The 19,497-nt window shown below is 45.2% G+C and overlaps 1 pseudogene; it reads left to right on the top strand.

The window, feature by feature from the left end:
• Positions 1-605: 605 nt before the first annotated feature.
• LOC100585323 lies at positions 606-2,093 on the top strand (annotated as a pseudogene).
• Positions 2,094-19,497: the final 17,404 nt, after the last annotated feature.

Below are 19,497 nucleotides of genomic sequence, written 5' to 3'. Positions count from 1 at the left end.
ACCACATAAGGAAGTAAATTCTTATAGTAATGGAGACTAAAGAGTTCAGAACAATCATCCTACTGAGAATAGTCATAAAACTGAATTAAATATCTAGAAAATATAAAAAAGCAATTAAGGTAGGAATTAATAGGCCAACATCTAGGAGAAGATGAAAATCTAGTGAGACATGCCCTTCACTCAAAGTTGTATTTGCCCTGAGAGCCATTTCCAATCTTCCAAACTAAGCTGTATTTTTGGTGATGACGTGGGGCTAAGGTGACAAAAATAAAAACCCAAGACCTGCCAAAGGTGAGGCTCTGATAAGACACGTCCATTTTAAACCAGAATCTCAAAGGGCTACACCCTTAGGTGTAGATCAAAACAACAAATATGTTCAAATCTATGAATTCCTAATGACAAAAACAATGGCAATAAGGCAAAGTAAACTGGTTAGTTGGAGGATGCTAGGGAACCAGTTTATTTGTTTATTTTTTTGAAAACTGGTAAATAAAGGAAATAATCATATATGTATTCTGTCTTTCCTATATAAACTGCACTACTGGGTAACTAATAAAAAATGAAGGGGACCAAGAAGCAGCTTCTCCGCTCCTTCTAGGATCTCCACCTGGTTTGGCCCACCTGCCTCCACTCCTGCCTCTACCATGTCCATCAGAGTGACCCAGAAGTCCTACAAGGTGTCCACCTCTGGCCCCCGGGCCTTCAGCAGCCACTCCTACATGAGTGGGCCCAGTGCCTGCATCAGCTCCTTGAGCTTCTCCTGAGTGGGCAGCAGCAGCTTTCCGGGTGGCCTGGGCGGTGGCTATGGTGGGGCCAGCGGCATGGGAGGCATCACCGCAGTCATGGTCAACCAGAGCCTGCTGAGCTCCCTTGTCCTGGAGGTGCACCCCAACATCCAGGCCGTGCGCACCCAGGAGAAGGAGCAGATCAAGACCCTCAACAACAAGTTTGCCTCCTTCATAGACAAGGTGCGGTTCCTGGAGCAGCAGAACAAGATGCTGGAGACCAAGTGGAGCCTCCTGCAGCAGCAGAAGACAGCTCGGAGCAACATGGACAACAAGCTCCAGAGCTACATCAACAACCTTAGGCGGCAGCTGGAGACTCTGGGCCAGGAGAAGCTGAAGCTGGAGGCGGAGCTTGGCAACATGCAGGGGCTGGTGGAGGACTTCAAGAACAAGTATGAGGATGAGATCAATAAGCGTACAGAGATGGAGAATGAATTTGTCCTCACCAAGAAGGATGTGGATGAAGCTTACATGAACGAGCTGGAGTCTCGCCTGGAAGGGCTAACTGAAGAGATCAACTTCCTCAGGCAGCTGTATGCAGAGGAGATCCGGGAGCTGCAGTCCCAGATCTCGGACAGATCTGTGGTGCTGTCCATGGACAACAGCCGCTCCCAGGACAGGGACAGCATCATCGCTGAGGTCAAGGCACAGTACGAAGAGATCGCCAACCGCAGCCAGGCTGAGGCTGAGAGCATGTACCAGATCAAGAACGAGGAGCTGCAAGAGCCTGGCTGGGAAGCACGGGGATGACCTGTGGCGCACAAAGACTGAGATCTCCGAGATAAACCGGAACATCAGCCGGCTCCAGGCTGAGATTGAGGGCCCCAAAGGCCAGAGGGCTTCCCTGGAGGCCGCCATTGCAGATGCCCAGCAGCGCGGAGAGCTGGTATTAAGTATGCCAACGCCAAGTTGTCCGAGCTGGAGGCTGCCCTGCAGCGGGCCAAGCAGGACGTGTTGCGGCAGCTGCGTGAGTACCAGGAGCTGATGAACGTCAAGCTGGCCCTGGACATCGAGATCGCCACCTACAGGAAGCTGCTGGAGGGCAAGGAGAGCCGACTGGAGTCTGGGATGCAGAACATGAGTATTCACACGAAGACCACCAGCGGCTATGCAGGTGGTCTGAGCTCGGCCTATGCGGGCCTCACAAGCCCCGGCCTCAGCTGTGGCCTGGGATCCAGCTTTGGCTCTGGTGCGGGCTCTAGCTCCTTCAGCCGCACCAGCTCCTCGAGGGCCGTGGTTGTGAAGAAGATCGAGACAAGTGATAGGAAGCTGGTGTCCAAGTCCTCCGACTCCTGCCCAAGTGAATAGCTGCGGCAGCCCCTCCCAGCCTACCCCTCCTGCGCTGCCCCAGAGCCTGGGAGGGAGGCCTCTATGCAGGGTAGCACTGGGAACAGGAGACCCACCTGAGGCTCAGCCCTAGCCCTCAGCCCACCTGCGGGGGAGTTTACTACCTGGGACCCCCCTTGCCCATGCCTCCAGCTGCAAAACAACTCAATTGCTTTTTTTTTTTTTTTTTTTTTGGTCCAAAATAAAACCTCAGCTAGCTCTGCCGAAAAAAAAAAAAAAAAGAAAGAAAAAAAGATGAAGGGGAATTTATCCTTATAGGTGTATTCCATCTAATAAATCAATATATGATGTAACTGGGATATCAATGTTATGTAACTTCCAGTGAACTAATGGATACAGACATTGACCATAAATTAGCACAGAGAGACTACTATGCACTCTACACAACACAATCTATGAAGTTATCTTACTAAAAGGATACCATTAAACTGTGATCACCAAAATGCAGACTATGGGGCCTCTGTAAGACAATCAGCTTTCTTTAACAAATGAACTGCCAGAAAAAAATTATATTTACATTTTTATATACGTGTGTGTATGTATATACATATATATATGCATGTAAAAATCACACACACAGAGAAAGAGAGAGGGGGAGTGAGCAATATGGAGGGTGAACCTATAGATAAAAGGATTAAAAAGATATAATCTGATCATAATGTGTGCACCTTATAAATACTGGTTTAAACAAACACATTGTTTTTAAAAAGCAAATGACATTTGTGAGACAATTAGAATTTTGTACGTGGGATATTTGGTGATTTAAGGAATTACAGTTAATATTTTGTATGATAACAATATTGTGGTTATGTTACAAATAAAGAATTCTTCCTTATCTGTAAAGACACATATTGAAAGAACCACAGAAATTTTTTAAAAAAACGATTAGAGAAAAAGGACAAATTACTTTCTTTTTTTTTTTTCTTGAGATGGAGTCTCGACCTGTCACCCAGGCTGGAGTGCGGTGGCATGATCTCGGCTCACTGCAACCTCCACCTCCCGAGTTCAAGTGATTCTCCTGCCTCAGCCTCCCAAGTAGCTGGGACTACAGGTGCCCACCACCACGCCCAGCTAATTTTTGTATTTTTAGTAGAGACGGAATTTCACCATATTGGCCAGGCTGGTGTTGATCTCCTGACCTTGTGATCTGCCCACCTCTGCCTCCCAAAGTGCTGGGATTACAGGTGTGAGCCACCATGCCCGTCTGAAAATATCTATATTAAATAGGATAATGTTATGTACTGTAACACGCAAATCCCCAAATATCAGTGCCTTAACCATCATAAATATATTCCTTAATCACCTAACAGTACAGAGTGGGTAAACACATAGCATGCACACAGCCCTTCCCTGCTTATTTATTCAGGTGCCAGGGCAGGCAAAGACTCTCCATTTTCAGCACATTGCTTCCAAGGTGGCCCTAAGAATCATCTTTCCAGCCAGACAAAAATGGAAAAACCACAAAAGTGAGGTTTGGCAGTGGAGAGCAGGGGATGTGTAATTAAAATATTTAGGGTTCGCAACCAGGCAGGGTGGCTCACACCTGTAATCCCAGCACTTTGGGAGGCTGAGGTGGGAGGATCACTTGAGCCCAGGAGTTCAAGACCAGCCTGGGCAACAAAGCGAGACTCCCATCTCTATAAAAAATAAAAATAAAAATAGAATTAAAACCTGAAAATATTTAGGATTCTTATACTGTCTGGGAGGGAGCAGTAAAGGTACTTGACATTAGACAACAACATTGGACAAGTTAAGAATGCAAGTCGTAATTTTGAGGTCAACCCATTATAAGACAGAAACTGTGTATATAATTTCTAAATTAGTAGAGGACAGAAAAAGAAATGAAACAATTTGTTAAAAATTCAAAAGAAGAATAAAGAAACATAAAAGAACCAGATGGTGGATTGAAACTAATATATTATCAGAAAGTGATTTCTGAGCTTATGAGCATCTAGGAGTTGTAGGATATATGGAATCATTTCTTTTGCTTGGCCACTGCCTTGGAAGTCGAGTTGCCCTTTTCATCCTGAAGGTCACTCTTACAGCCTAACTTCACTTGTGTGTCCCCAGTCTGAGCCAGCCAAAGGCATTCCTTGGCTAGTCCAATTCCTCTTGGGTTAGAGAAAGAGCCCATTGAAAGGTAGAAAGCAGGGGTCACAAATGAGTGGTCTGTAGGCTTGTTTGGTTTGGTCTACACAGTGTTTTAAATTGGAATTAGGGTCAACATTTGCAAATGGGGAGATTTCATATAAAAATCCCAATAATTGGAAGACTAGTCAACATGGGGTTCATGTTACAGATGACTACAACCTGTTGGATTTTGTAATAACTGCTCCCTTTGGAACATAGCATGTTCTCTGTTTGCCTTAGTCTCTTTCATGTTCCATTGGGTATGATATGCCTGACCCTGTAGGCCTTTGAGTTTGAGATCCCAGAGCAACCTCATATGGAGCAAATTTTCTAGGGCTGTCAGACATTTACCCCTAGTTCTCTCTTTCTCACATGAAGGGGCATTATGTATTGTGGGTTGGTAATAATAATAGCTCCAGTATTGGGCAGGTATTATATACACATCTCATGTATTAGTTATGATAACACAGTGAGAATAGATTTCAGGTATTAACCTATTTCACCCATGAGGAAAACTGAGTCTTGAAGAAGTTAAAGAACTTTCCCATAATCACACACATAGTAAGCAGTGGAACTGAAATTTAAACCCAGGTCTCTCTATGCATTTGGAATAAATTTCAATCTTCTGCCCACAGTCAAAGGGACACTGCATGATCTGGCTCTAGCCTTTCTCTCTAACCTCATTTCATGCCTCTCTTTCTGGGTGTTCCCTGGTTCTGCGCAAGATTATCTCCTTGTCATCTTTCGTGTCTCTGCTTAAATTCCATCTCCAGAGAGACCTGTGATCATTCCAAATTCACTCTCCCTTCCTCCTCCTCCTTCTATCCAAGTAGTATGCTGGAGCTGGCTTGTACTGGCTCATATTGGCTAATGAGAGCAATATGGTAAATTTTGTGGAATTTAGCAAACCAATTGAAGCCACATTGGTAGCTTGAAATTGGTCATGGTGGGAGTATTTACACCATGAAAATCAGCAAACATTTCAATTTTGTGTTCTCCCCCAACCCTTTTTGTTTGCTTCATATCACTTATCACAATTTGAGATTAGGTGTTTAGTTTTTTGTTGTTAGATAACAATACCTTCCAGGGGTTTTGTGATGATCAAATGGTTTATATCTATAAAGTTCTTACAACATTATCTGACATATAGTAGACACTCAATAAATGTTAGTTATTATACTTAATTTCATGAATATAGAGTCTATGTATATTTTGTTCATTGTCCAGTGGTTTGCCAAAGTCAGCTTGTATTGGGTCACAAGGGCCGATTGTACACATCTCTTCCCAGTTCTACATTCACTGATATTGACTGTGGTGGGAGTATTTACACCATGGTAATTGGTAAATGCTTTCAATCAGGATTTAAAAATTTCTGTTTTGGGAGATCAGGGTCCAGCATGCCATTATCTAGTAGAGTGACTAGGATTGGGTAGGCACCCCATAAATATTTGTTGAATTAATAAATGCATGACATTGGCTGGGCATGGTGGTTCACACCTGTAATTCCAGCACTTTGGGAGGCTGAGGCAGGTGGATCATCTGAGGTCAGGAGTTCGAGATCAGCCTAGCCAACATGGTGAAACCCTGTCTCTATAAAAATACAAAAATTAGCCAGGTGTGGTGGTGGGCGCCTGTAATCCCAGCTACTTGGGAGGCTGAGGCAGAAGAATTGCTTGCAGGAGGCAGAGGTTGCAGTGAGCCGAGATTGTGCCGTTGCACTCCAGCCTGGGTGACAGAGCGAGACTCTGGCTCAAAAAATAAATAAATAAAAATAAAAATAAATAAATAAATAAATAAATATGTGACATTAAAGTCCATGTGTTTAACCATTTCATTAGGGTCTTTTCAGCCATGCCTTGAACTGAGTAGGACCGAATGCAGAATTCCTTAACATAGAAGACCCTTTCTACAGACATCCCTGGGGTGTTAGCACACATTACCTGGCTGCTCTCCAAAAGCAAACGTCCCCTCCAGTTCCGGTTTCTTGGAAACATTTGACAAAGAGGAAGAGAGAGAAGTAAGAAGGCCGTCATCCTGATGACAGGGTTTGTTTCGAGTTCTCAGAGTCAGCACCCGGTATCTCTGTGTGGAGCCTGCCATTGGGCTGCTATTTGGATTTTGCAGCCTTGAGGTTTCTGTGAGGATGCCAAGGTGGATGAGGAAAGGCCAGCAGACCCAGTGTGCATACTAGACCAATGAGAAAATGATGTGTGGAATTGAAGGGAGATGTTTGAGAATCTGTGGCAGAGCCCCTGGTTGTGTGGGGGTCCCTGAGAAGGTAGACATGGGGCATGGAAAGGGAGGATAGGAAGTAGGCAGGCTCTTGTTGAAGAAGGTGCTATCATAAGGCCCTTCAGGGGAAGGTTCATGTGTGGGACTCTCTGTATTAGAAGCAGGTGTGAGATCATGTGTCAACATAGCTGTCACTTCCCTTCTTTCAATCTCCTTTATTCTGTAAAATGATAGTGAAGCTTGATGCTCCCCTGGAGGGTGTGTGTTGGAGAAAGATGCGGATGGAGAAAGGAAGGTATCTTTGTCATTATAATTATTAGTACAAGTATAACACAGTAGCTTCACCACAAAATGTCATTCTTGCTTACACCTTCCAACAACAGTGCATGCTTTTACAATATTTATATATTTATTTTTTTTTCTTCAGACAGTGTTGCTTTGTTGCCCAGGCTGGAGTGCAATGGCATGATCTCGGCTCACTGCAACCTCTGCCTCCCGGGTTGAAGCATTTCTCCCACCTCAGCCTCCTGAATAGCTGGAATTACAGGTACACGCCACCATGCCTGGCTAATTTTTGTACTTTTAGTAGAGATGGGGTTTCAACATGTTGGCCAGGTTGGTCTTGAACTCCTGACCTCAAGTGATCTGCCCATCTTGGCCTCCTAAAGTGCTGGGATTACAGGCGTGAGCACCCATGCCCTGCCTACAATGTTTACTTGATCTTCCTACTTGATCTTGTGAGGTAATTATGGTGGGCAGGAAATATTTACTTTAAAATTTTTAAATTTTATGTAAGTAATATGGTATTGTAGTTTTAAAATCGTAAGTATAAAATATATGCAGTGAAAAATCTACTTCTCTCTTCTGTCCTCTATCCATCCATTTTCTTCTCCCCAATAGGTAACCTCTATTGTTCTTGTTTATCTTTTCAAACATTTTATTTATTTATTTATTTATGTATTTTTGAGGTGGAGTCTTGCTCTGTCACCTAGGCTGGAGTGCAGTGGCGTGATCTTGGTTCACTGCAGCCTCTGCCTCCTGGGTTCAAATGATTCTCCTGCCTCAGCCTCCCGAGTAGCTGAGAGTACAGGCGTGCACCACCACGCCTGGCTAATTTTTTTTATTTTTTTATTTTTAGTAGAGATGGGGTTTCACTATGTTGGCCAGGCTGGTCTCGAACTTCTGACCTCAAGTGATCCACCCACCTTGGCCTCCCAAAGTGCTGGGATTACAGCCGTGAGCCACCGTGCCCAGTCCTTTTCAAGCATTTTAGTACCTAATCAAGTCAACACAAATCTATATATGTATTTTCCCCCTTCTTAAACGAATAGTAAAATCCCACATATACTCTTCTGCTCCCACTTTTTTCTCTTAAGACAAACTTGAGAGGTAATTCCACATCAGTACATAATGAACTTCTGCTTTCTTTTTGACAGTGCATAGCGTTCCGTTGTATGGATGTACCATTATTTGTTTAATCAGCACACCAAAGGGGGACATTTAGGTGCTTACGATATTTTTCTTTTGAAATCATGCTGCACCAAATTTTCTTGTAACTTTGCACCTGTACCAGTATATCTGTATCATCTCTGTTTCATAGATGGGGCAGCTGGGGCTCGAGGTGATGAAATGACATGTCTAAGATCATAGATGGTCATCAAAGCAAGTTCTACAGCCCAGCCACTGTGAGAGTTTCTCTCCAGTACAGCATGGAGCCTGGATTTTAGTTCAGCAGCCCCTGTTGCATGTTGCCATATGCCAGACCCTATCTAGGAGACAGCGCTGTAGAGCTTGATAGGACCTCGTCCCTGCCCTGGGGCAGCTTACATTCCAAGGTAATTTGCACATGATGCAGTCAGTGCTATGATAAAGCTAGGCACAGAGGAAAGGCAGTTGACCCTTGCCTGTGGGGTCAAGATGAGCTTCTGGGCCAGGAAATATGTAGGCTGGGTGTGGTGGCTCACGCCTGTAATCTCAGCACTTTGGGAGGCAAAGGCGGGTGGATCATGAGGTCAGGAGATGGAGACTACCCTGGCTAACATGGTGAAACCCCGTCTGTACTGAAAAAAAAAAAAAACACACACAAAAAAAATTTAGCTGGGTGTGTTGGTGGGTGCCTGTAGTCCCAGCTGCTCAGGAGGCTGAGGCAGGAGGATGGTGTGAACCCGGGAGGTGGAGCTTGCAGTGAGCCGAGATTGCGCCACTGCACTCCAACCTGGGCGACAGAGCAAGACTCCGTCTAAGAAAAAAAAAAGATGAGCTTCTCAGCAAAATCCTAAAGGATAAGGAGGAGTTAGCCTAAGAAGAGGGCAGGCACGGCCTGTCAGTCAGAGGGATGAGCAGGCATCCAAAGCACAGAAGCACAAGCGATTTGGTACCACCAGGGTATCAAGCGAGTGTTGGGAAGTGGCTGCAGAAGTGTCTCTGTGAGTGCGTGGGGTCCAGTGACAAGCTCCTGGATCCCATGTGGTAGGGAGCTTGGGCCTGGCTCTTTAGGTATTATCTGAAGTCCATGGAATTTCTAGGAAAATGTTAACTTTTGTGTCTTACTTTTAATGATAATATAAAAAACAAATGAGATAATCATGGTTTGGATCATCTGGGTGGCACTTTATAACCTATATTGCGAAATGATTTCGGTGTCTGCATTCGTCTTTGTGTTTGTGATGAGTTGGCACCAAGTAGTGCTGCTTTAATTGTCCCAGCTAATGAGAAAAGAACGGAGGAGGACTTAATATGTAAATGATGCGTTTGCGCCTGGAGGAGGCCAAATGTCCTCCCAGCAGGCTGAATGAACAAAGGGTGAGCAGAAGTTCCAATAGAGAAAAGTGGTGGGAGAAGTGAGTCATTGCACAGCGTGCCAAACTCCAGAGACCCTGAGCTGGAACTCTCCATTCCACGATCACATTTTGTGCAGCAATTAGTTTCAGCAAACATCATCTGTCACAATAAATTAATGTTTTTATTTTAAAATGTTTTGGCTTTATAGTTTTGTTTCTATTTAATTGGTAAATTGCCATTACTTTTATAGTTTTATGTGCCATAAATATATATTTATACCTAGTTTTATGTCTATATTTATTTAAATGACATTATAGTACATATAAATTATCATCACTAGGGGGATAGAGAGATTTTTTATTTTTCCTCTCAGGGGAGCCATTGAAGAGTTTTAAGTTACATGATCAGTTTGGCATTTTAAACAGAGCACCCTAGCAATATGGAGTATGGATTGGAAAGGGACAAGATTAGACTATCTATAGGACCTAAACTAAGTCAGTGTAGAGTTGTCCAGGAGAAAGCAGATTTGAGAAATGTTTAGGAGGTGAAACTGATCGGATCTGGCAACCTACTGGGTATAGGCGGTGAGGGAAAAGACAGCATGGGCTGACACCTGGTTCCTGCTTTGGTATAATTGGATGTATTGTGGTGTCATTAACTAAAGCAAGGAACAGAAAGAAAAGGAGAGTGGAAGGCAGCACCAGGTGTTGAGACGAAGAGTTCCATTTTGGACATGCTAAGTTTGAGATGCCTATGGGACATCCAGGCAGAAATGCTCAGTGGGCATTTGGACCCATGACCTTGAAGCTTGAGCCAGAGGTCAGGGCTAGTCATACAGATCTAGGAGCAGTTAGCATTTAGGTGGTGGTTAAGGCACAGAGAGAAGCCCAAACGGAAACTCTCTAGGAGGGATGTGTGAAATACACAGAGCTGTGGACCAGTGTTCTGGAGAACCCCAAAGGTGAGGATACAGAGGAATGCCCAGAAATGAGTTTGAAAAGCAACAGTCTTAGGAAAGAGAGAACTGGGAAGGGATGGATATTGGCAGCTAATGGAACAGAGGGCTGTCCACGATGTCACAACCAGAGGACAAAATAAGATAAGGACAAAAATGTGGTCACTGGATTTAGTACTATGAAAGTCATGGAAAAAACATGGCACCACTCTCCTTCCTAAGCCCCCAGCACAACCTTGGAATCCTTCTTGACCATGTGCTTCCTAGTTTTGTCCCAGTCAATTAACTGGAGTTGGCACAAGAGCTAACACCTGCTTGACTTTTCTTGTTTGGTACAGGTGGAGGGGGTTACATCACTGGGTCAGGAACAAACCCATTCTTGAGACTAGAAGTAAGGACTGGAGAAAGGAAAGGAAGCCCTAGTAGGAAGTACAGTAGACTTTGTTTTTTTATTTGTTTTGTTTTGTTTTTGTTTGTTTTTTTGAGACGGAGTTTTGCTCTGTCGCCTAGGCTGGAGTGCAATGGCATGTTCTTGGCTCACTGCAACCTCCACCTCCCAGGTTGCAAGCCATTCTCCTGCCTCAGCCTCCTAAGTAGCTGGGATTACAGGCATGTGCCACCACGCCTGGCTAATTTTTGTATTTTTTAGTAGAGATGGGGTTTCACCATGTTGGTCAGCCTGGTCTCAAATTCCTGACCTCAGGTGATCCACCTGCCTCAGGCTCCCAAAGTGCTGGGATTTCAGGCGTGAGCCACTGCGCCCGGCTAATTTTTTGTATTTTTAGTAGAGATAGGGTTTCACCGTGTTAGCCAGGATGGTCTCGATCTCCTGACCTCGTGATCCACCCACCTCGGCCTCCCAAAGTGCTGGGATTTCAGGCGTGAGCCACCGCGCCTGGCCAAAATATCTTTTCAAAATTGTGTTAGTGAGGTGATCCTTGTTCCTAATTTTAAAACAGGAGAGGCCAAATTATAAGTAGCAAATGAGCAGAAAAACGTTCGGTTGCTCTCACCAGCTATTTGAAGACATATCAAAGAGGACAGTAATGACGTAACAGTACTCTTATTAGTAAAAGCGGCCAAAGGTGGAGAAAGGCCACAGCTGCTGAGGTTCCAGGAGGACTTGTCTTTTGCTATTGGCATCAGAGGCCAGCACTTGAGCAGAGACCGTGGAGCCAGACTGCTTAGGTCTGAACCCTGGCTCTGCTGCTTGCCAGGAATGTGGCCTTGAGCAAGTTATTTTACCTCTTTAGACCTTAATTTCCTCATCTGTAAAATGAGATTAAAGGCCAAGTGTGTTGGCTCATACTTGTAATCCCAACACTTTGGGAGGCTGGGGCAGGAAGGTCTCTTGAGGCCAGGAGTTTGAGACCAGCCTGGGCAACATTCTGAGATCCCATTCCTACAAAAAAAAAAAAAAAAGAAAGGGATTATAATAGTGCAAAGCTGTTATGAGTATTTATTGAGCTAATGTATGCAAAGCACTTAGGACAGCATGGCTCATAACGAATGGTGTATAAATGTAACTTTTATTTTTTGAAACAGGGTCTTGCTTTGTCACCCAGGCTGGAGTGCAGTGGCATGATCATGGCTCACTGCAGGATCTGGGAGTACAGACGCACCCCACCACCCCTGGCTAATTTTTTATTTTTTTTTATTTTATTTTATTTTTTTATAGAAATGGGGTATTACTATGTTACCCAGGCTAGTCTTGAACCACTGGCCTCAAGTGATCCTCCCACCTTGGCCTCCCAAAGTGTTGCTATTATAGGCATGAGTCACTGCGCCCGGCCTAAATGTGATTTTTTAAAACTGTGATAATATTTTGGAGGCTAGTTGGGCAATATGTATCCAAAGCCATTACAATGTCGTAATTTTTTTTTGTGTGTGTGATGGGGTCTCGTTCTGTCACTCAGGCTGGAGTGCAGTGGTGCAATCATGGCTTATTGCAGCCTCAATTCTCAGGCTCAAGCTATCCTCCCACCTCAGCCTCCAGAGTAGCTGGGAAAAGTAATAATTTTTGACCCATTAATTTCACTCCTGAGAATTTATCTCAAGGAATTAATATAAGGAAAGAAAAAAAGAGGATTATAACCACAGACAAAAGTTTCAAAACCATTTTTATCTGTAAAGCAAATAACAAGAAACAACCTAAAAGGTCACCAAAAGGGTAGTGGCTAAATATATGTTGAATCAACACGACTAGATATTTGCTATGGTTAAGATGATCAACATTAGCTGCAAATAACTGGTGAAGTGTTTATTAAATAATTAGATGGAAAAAAGTGACCACAGAATTGTATATGTGTTATGATAACTTTATAAGCACATATCACCTGGCTTTCTCCATTTGGGAATTACGGATGGCTTTTAAGATTTATTTTTAGGCATTTTAAAGTACATTGATTTCAGGGCCAGACGTGGTGGCTCACATCTGTAATCCCAGCACTTTGGGAGGCAGGAGGCGGGTGGATCACTTGAGGTGAGGAGTTTGAGACCAGCCTGGCCAACATGGTGAAACCCCATCTCTACTAAAAATACAAAGAAAAAAAATTAGCCACGCGTGGTGGTGGGCTCCTGTAATCCCAGCTACTTGAGAGGCTGAGGCATGGGAATCGCTTGAACCTGGGAGGCGGAGGTTGCAGTGAGCCAGGATTGCGCCACTGCACTCCAGCCTGGGTGACAGAGTGAGATTCCATCTCAGAAAAAAAAAAAAAAAAAAAAATGTTGATTTCTAAACAACTCCTGCAGAGCCGCCCCTCCTGGCTGCTCCCCTACTCCTCCCCACCCCCATCCACCTGCAAGCTCGCTTGCCTTCTGTGCAACGTACTGACTTCTGCCAGGCTACCTGTGTGACACAGCACAGATGAAAGTGTCTTAAGGCAGGTACTTTGCCTCTCAGCACCTGGCAGTGCAGTGTTTGGCACACAGTAGGCATTTTTTGTTTTTGATTAGAAGGAATTTTATTAAATTTTTTTTGCACACAAAACAATAAACATTTTCTAAAAATACATACAAACAAAAAGATGCATATCAAACATATTAGGAAGGTTGCACATACGAAGATGGGGAATAGAAATGCGGGGTGGGAATTAAAGAAAATAAATGAGAGAGGGACTTTGTATGGATCAATGATAATAACTCAATCCTCTATTTGACAAAGAAGGAGGACAAGGAAGAGGAAGAAAAAGCAAGTGGGATAAAGGATCAGAAAGGGAGGAAAATAGAAAAAATTAGAGTATGACTCCAGGGTAGACCTGTTTTGTTGTCGCTGGGTTGGTTGGTTGGTTTGTCTGTTGTATTTTTCATATGTTTCGCCATGTTGGCCAGGCTGGTCTCGAACTCCCAGCCTCAAGTGATCAACCCGCCGCGGCCTGTGCTGGGACTACAGGTGTGAGCCACCACGTCCAGCCCCTACATTGCATCTGGCCTCCGTGGTAGACCTCCCAGACGGGGCGGTGGCCGGGCAGAGGCCGCAATCCCAGCACCCTGGGAGGCCAAGGCAGGCAGCTGGGAGGCGGAGGCTGCAGCGAGCCAAGACCACGCCACCGCACTCCAGCCCGGGCAACACCGAGCACCGAGTGAGCGGGACTCCGTCTGCAGTCCCAGCACCTCGGGAGGCCGAGGCAGGCAGACCACTCGAGGTCAGAAGCTGGAGACCAGCCTGGCCAACATGGCGAAACCCACAGTAGGCATTTAATCAATGTTTGTTGAACTGTATATACAGTCATGTGCCGCATAACAACGTGGTCCCATAAGATTGTAATGGAGCTGAAAAATTCCTATCACCTAATGACATTGTAGCTGTTGTAATGTTATAGTGCACCACATTTTTCATGTGTTTGCGGTGATGCTGGTGTAAACAAACCTATGGCACTGCCAGTCATATAGAAGTATAGCACATACAATTGTGTGCAGTACATAATACTTGATAATGATAATAAATGGCTGTGTTATTGGCTTACGTATTTACTGTACTACACGTTTAAATCATTATTTCAGTGTTCTCCCTCCACTTATTCAAAAAAATTAACTGTAAAACAGCCTCAGGCAAGTCCTTCTGGAGGTTTTCCGGAGGGTGTTGTTCTCATGGCGGATGAACAGCCCCTTGCATGTTACTGCCCCTGAAGACTTTCCCGTGGGACAAGATGTGGAGGTGGGAGACAGTGACATTGACGATCCTGACCCTGTGTGTAGGCCTGCGCTTGTGTGTGCCTGTATCTTTGTTTGTTTGTTTTGTTTTTTGAGACAGAGTCTCACTCTGTCACACAGGCTAGAGTGTAGTAGCGATCACAGCTTACTGAAGCCTTGACTTCCAGGCCCAAGCTATTCTCCAACCTCAGCCTGCTGAGTAGCTGGGACCACAGGCATATGCCACCAGACCCAGTTAATTTTTTTTTTTTTTTTTTAATTTTTTTAGAGAAGAGGTCTCCCTGTGTGGCCCATGCTGGTTTGGAACTCGTGGGCTCAAGTGATCCTCCTACCTTGGCCTCCCAAGGTGCTGGGATTATAGGCATGAGCCACTGCTCAGGCCACATGCTTGTGTCTTTTTTTTTTTTTTTTGAGACGGAGTCTCGCTCTGTGGCCCAGGCTGGAGTGCAGTGGCACTATTTCCGCTAACCGCAAGCTCCGCCTCCCAGCTTCACGCCATTCTTCTGCCTCAGCCTCCCGAGTAGCTGGGACTACAGGCTCTCGCCACCATGCCTGGGTAATTTTTTTTGTATTTTTCAGGAGAGACGGGTTTCACCATGTTAGCCAGGATGGTCTTGATCTCCTGACCTTGTGATCCGCCCGCCTTGGCCTCCCAAAGTGCTGGGATTACAGGCGTGAGCCACTGCGCCCAGCCCATGTGCTTGTGTCTTAATGTGTGCGCTTGTGTCTTAGCTTTTAACAAAAAAGTTTAAAAAGTAATAAATAAAAAAATTTTGTTAAATAGAAAAAAGCTTATAGAACAGAGATAATATCCTTACATATAAGGATATAAAGAACAAATATTTTTGTACATCTGTGCAGTGTATTTGTGTCTTAAACTAAGTGTTACCACAGGGGTCTAAAGGTTAAAAAAAATTAAAGTTTTTAAAGTAAAAAAGTTTGGGAGGCCAAGGTAGGCAGATCACCTGAGGTCAGGAGTTCAAGAACAGCCTGGTCAACATGGCAAAACACTGTCTCTACTAAAAATACAAAAAATTAGCCAGGCATGGTGGCATGCTCCTATAATCCCAGCTACTTGGGAGGCACGGGATAGCTGGGAGGCACGGGAATCGCTTGAACCGGGGAGGCGGAGGGTGCAGTGAGCCGAGATCGCGCCACTACACTCCAGTCTGGGCCACAGAGCAAGACTCTGTCTCCAAAAAAAAAAAATAATAATAATAATAATAGATGAATAAAATAAATAAAATAAAATAAAAAGTAAAAAATTTACAGTAAGCTAAGGTTAGTTTATTATTGCAGAAAAAAATCTTTTAAATCAATTGAGTGTAGCCTAAGTGTATAGTGTTTATACAGTCTACAGTAGTGTACAGTAATACCTTCAGGCTTCACATTGATTCAACACTCACCGACCTATCCAGAGCAACTGCCAGTCCTCCATGCTCCATTCATGGCAAAATGTGCTCTACAGGTGCACCATCTACCTCTTGTGCTGTATTTTCACTGTATCTTTTCTGTGTTTAGATACCCAGTACTTATCATTGTATTACAACTGCCTATGGTATTTAGCACAGTAACATGCTGTAAGGTTTGTAGCCTAGGAGCAATAGGCCATGTGCAGCCTAGGTGTGTGGCAGCCTGTACCATCTAGGTTTGTGTAAATATACCCTATGATGTTTGTTCAAAGACAAAATTGCCTAACAATGCATTTTTTTCAGAATGTATCCCTGTCATTAAGCAATGCATGACTGTTTATTTTTATGTACCTAATTGGGAAGACATCCATGAAATATTGTGTTATGGAGCAGCATGTATAGTATTAGCCATGTCTATTTGGGCAAATCAGGATTGCCTCAGGCAGGTCCTTCACGAGGTATTCCAGAAGAAGGCGTTGTTATAGCAGACGACAGCTCCATGCATGTTATGGCCCCTGAGGACTTTCCCGTGGGACAAGATGTGGAGCACTGAAATCTTATGTATAAAATATGTATATGGTGCTTGAATTTTTTTCTTCCCCCTGGGTCAGGGTCTTCATTAGGGGATGAAAGGGGGAGGACGGGGATTGTCCTCACTCTCACCAACAACTCAGGACAGCAAATACTTTGCTTTTGTTTTTGTTTTTAAATCTCCAAGGCGGGCCGGGCACGGTGGCTCACGCCTGTAATCCCAGCACTTTGGGAGGCCCAGGGGACTAGTCACTTGAGGCCAGGAGTTTGAGACCAGCTTTGCCAATAAGGCAAAAACCTGTCTCTACTAAAAATACAAAACTTAGCTGGGCATGGTGGTGGGTGCCTATAATCTCAACTATTCAGGAGGCTGCCAGGAGAATTGCTTGAACCTGGAGGCGGAGGTTGCAGTGAACCGAGATCACTGCAACTCCAGCCCAAGCCCTGGGCAACAGAGCAAGACTCTATCTCAAAACAAACAAACAAACAAACAAACAAAACCTCCAAGACCTCTTCCACATGCTAATTAAGTGTTCTAGTGACCAACCACCTTCCATCTAACAAGTGTGCTGCACTACCCCGAGAATACCAGCTTTATGGGGACACAATATTCATGCACACAAGACAATTAGAGGACAACACAAGATGATATGTAATCAAGTGCCACAATGCACACAAAAAGGAAAATGCTTACTACTATGGTCATGGTAAAAATCACACAGGGACCGGGTGCAGTGGCTCATGCCTATCACTTTGGGAGGCCAAGGTGGGTGGATCATGAGGTCAGAAGTTCGAGACCAGCCTGGTCAACATGGTGAAACCCCCTCTCTACTAAAAACACAAAAATTAGGAAAGCAAGGCAGGAGAATTCCTTGAACCCAGGAGGCAGTGGTTGCAGTGAGCCAAGATTGCACCACTGCACTCCAGCCTGGACAACAGAACAATATTCCATCTCAGAAAAAAAAACAAAAACAAAAACACAGGGCTGGGTGCAGTGGCTCACGCCTCTAATCCCAGCACTTTGGGAGGCCAAGGTGGGCAGATCACCTGAGGTCAGGAGTTTGAGACAAATTTTGTATTTGTAAAAATACAAAAATTAGCCTGGCATGGTGGCCCGCCCCTGTAATCTTAGCTACTCGGGAGGTTAGTAGAATCACTTGAACCCAGGAGGTGGAGGTTGCAGTGAGCTGAGATCATGCCACTGCACTCCAACCTGCGAGACAAAGTGAGATGGTGTCTCAAAATAAATAAATAATAAATCACTCAGGAATAAATTTTAAAACTTTTCTCTTAACATACTCATTTCTAAGGGATTTTCGATTCTCTAATTGAGTGGTCATGGTGAAATGGAAAGAACATTAAGTGATAATTAGGAAATGTATGTTCTACATTTGATTCTTCTCTCGTTTGGTTTTGAACAAGTACCTTCTTCTCCCTGGGTGTGCGAAGTTACGGGACTTGAACCTGATGCTCTCAAAGGTCCCTTCTGATTCCTAACAGTGCAACCTGGGAGTCTGACTCCCTGAAACTCCCGAGGCCCAGGTGTGTGTCTGCACGTGCCTTTGGTACAGTGGAGCCGAGTGCCCAGGAGCAGGGCTGGCAGGTGAGTTGACTCTGCTGTGTCTCGGCCCGGTGTCCACTGTCCTGGAAGAAGGCTGAGCATCCACAGCATTCTATCCCCAGATGAGGCTGACAGTCACAGTCACAGATGGCCAGAGGATGTGATGTCACCTGGTTGCACCAGAAACAAACAGGCTACAGAGTGTGTTGCTACGTTAGACCTGTACGCCTTTGGTGGATAGTCCATGATTTGCTAAGGGGGTTTGAAATGGGAAGGTTCTCATAAAATGTTTTTATTCTGCAACTCTCTTCCTCCTCTCAGAGGATTCCAAGGTGGGCATCACCCCTTCACCTCAGAGTCGGCTGTGAGCTCTGCACACAGCCTAGGCCGGGGCTCTGAGCTCCTTTGGACCGCCGGTACTGACTCTGGCCACCAGAGGGCACTCTTGCCTTGTGGAGACCAACGGTCTTCTGAGTCCGAGGAACCTGGTTCCCATTTTTGCCAGAACATCTGGATTTGCTGAAGGCTTTCTCTACTTAAGTGGTTCTCCACTGGGAGCAGTTTCTTCCCTCTCCCCAGGAGACATTTACCAATGTCTGGAGACAGTTTGGTTGTCCTAACCGGGTGGGGGAGGGTGCTCCTGGAATCTACTGAGTAGGGGCCCCAGATGCTGCTAAACGCCCAGGAATGCACAGGACAGCCGCCCACCACACAGAATTATGCAGCCCAAAATATCAACAGTGCCAAGGTTGAAAAAGTCTCCTCCGCTCGAATCTATTGCCTAAACGCAGAGTGCAACACCTGGAAATGTAAGTCCTCTGGGGCTGAGCTTTTAGTCTCCCAGGTTCACCTACTCCAAAGAGAAATTTTAGAAGAGTGACCTCAAGGCATTTCCCATTGCCTGAGACGTGAGGGCCACAGACACCACAAAGCACTGAAGAGGCGGTGGGGTCAGGCAGAGGGGCATGTGAGGGTCCCCATGAAGGAGAACAATTCTGTCCCAGGGGCTGGTCTCTCTGAACAGGGCCCAAACCCCATGACAAAACCATCCAGTTCCTTATGCTGGAGCAGACAACACTAGCTCTTTGTCTCCCAAAACTGGGCAGGGTGATGGGAAAGCCCCTGGGGGCTCGTCCTTCCTGCAGGGCCAGGGATGGGCCTGTGGCTTTGGGGGCAAGTGAGAAGCAGTTTTCATTGTAGCGCTGGGAACTCTCGGGAGAGAAACTCTGTGGTCCCCACTTTCTTGGCATCTGGCATGAAGGAGGGAGACTGAGACGAAGAACTCTCATAGATCCTTTCTCCTGGCCTAGATCCAGCTTGGAAACCCAGGACCTGTGTGCTGTGTCCATCGCCACCTTCCTGAGGAGCGAGGGCTTATCCTGACCCCCTCTGGGTCTCTCCTTTCCCAGTTCCATGTGTGGCCCTGTGGCCATGCATATGCCACTAAAAAGGGCTGAGAGGCTGCAAAAGCATGTGCTCAGGGCGTCCCTGAGAGGGATGCACCTACTCCTGGGACTGAGGAACAGGGGCAAACATTGAGTAAAGGGGCCCTCTGTGCCACACAAGTCCATGCTCCATGTCATAGAAAGGGAGTGGGGACAAATCCTAGGC

This window comes from Nomascus leucogenys, chromosome 12, assembly GCF_006542625.1.
Source record: "Nomascus leucogenys isolate Asia chromosome 12, Asia_NLE_v1, whole genome shotgun sequence".
NCBI classification, from domain to species: domain Eukaryota; kingdom Metazoa; phylum Chordata; class Mammalia; order Primates; family Hylobatidae; genus Nomascus; species Nomascus leucogenys.
This window is presented reverse-complemented; position numbering and strand designations above follow the sequence as displayed.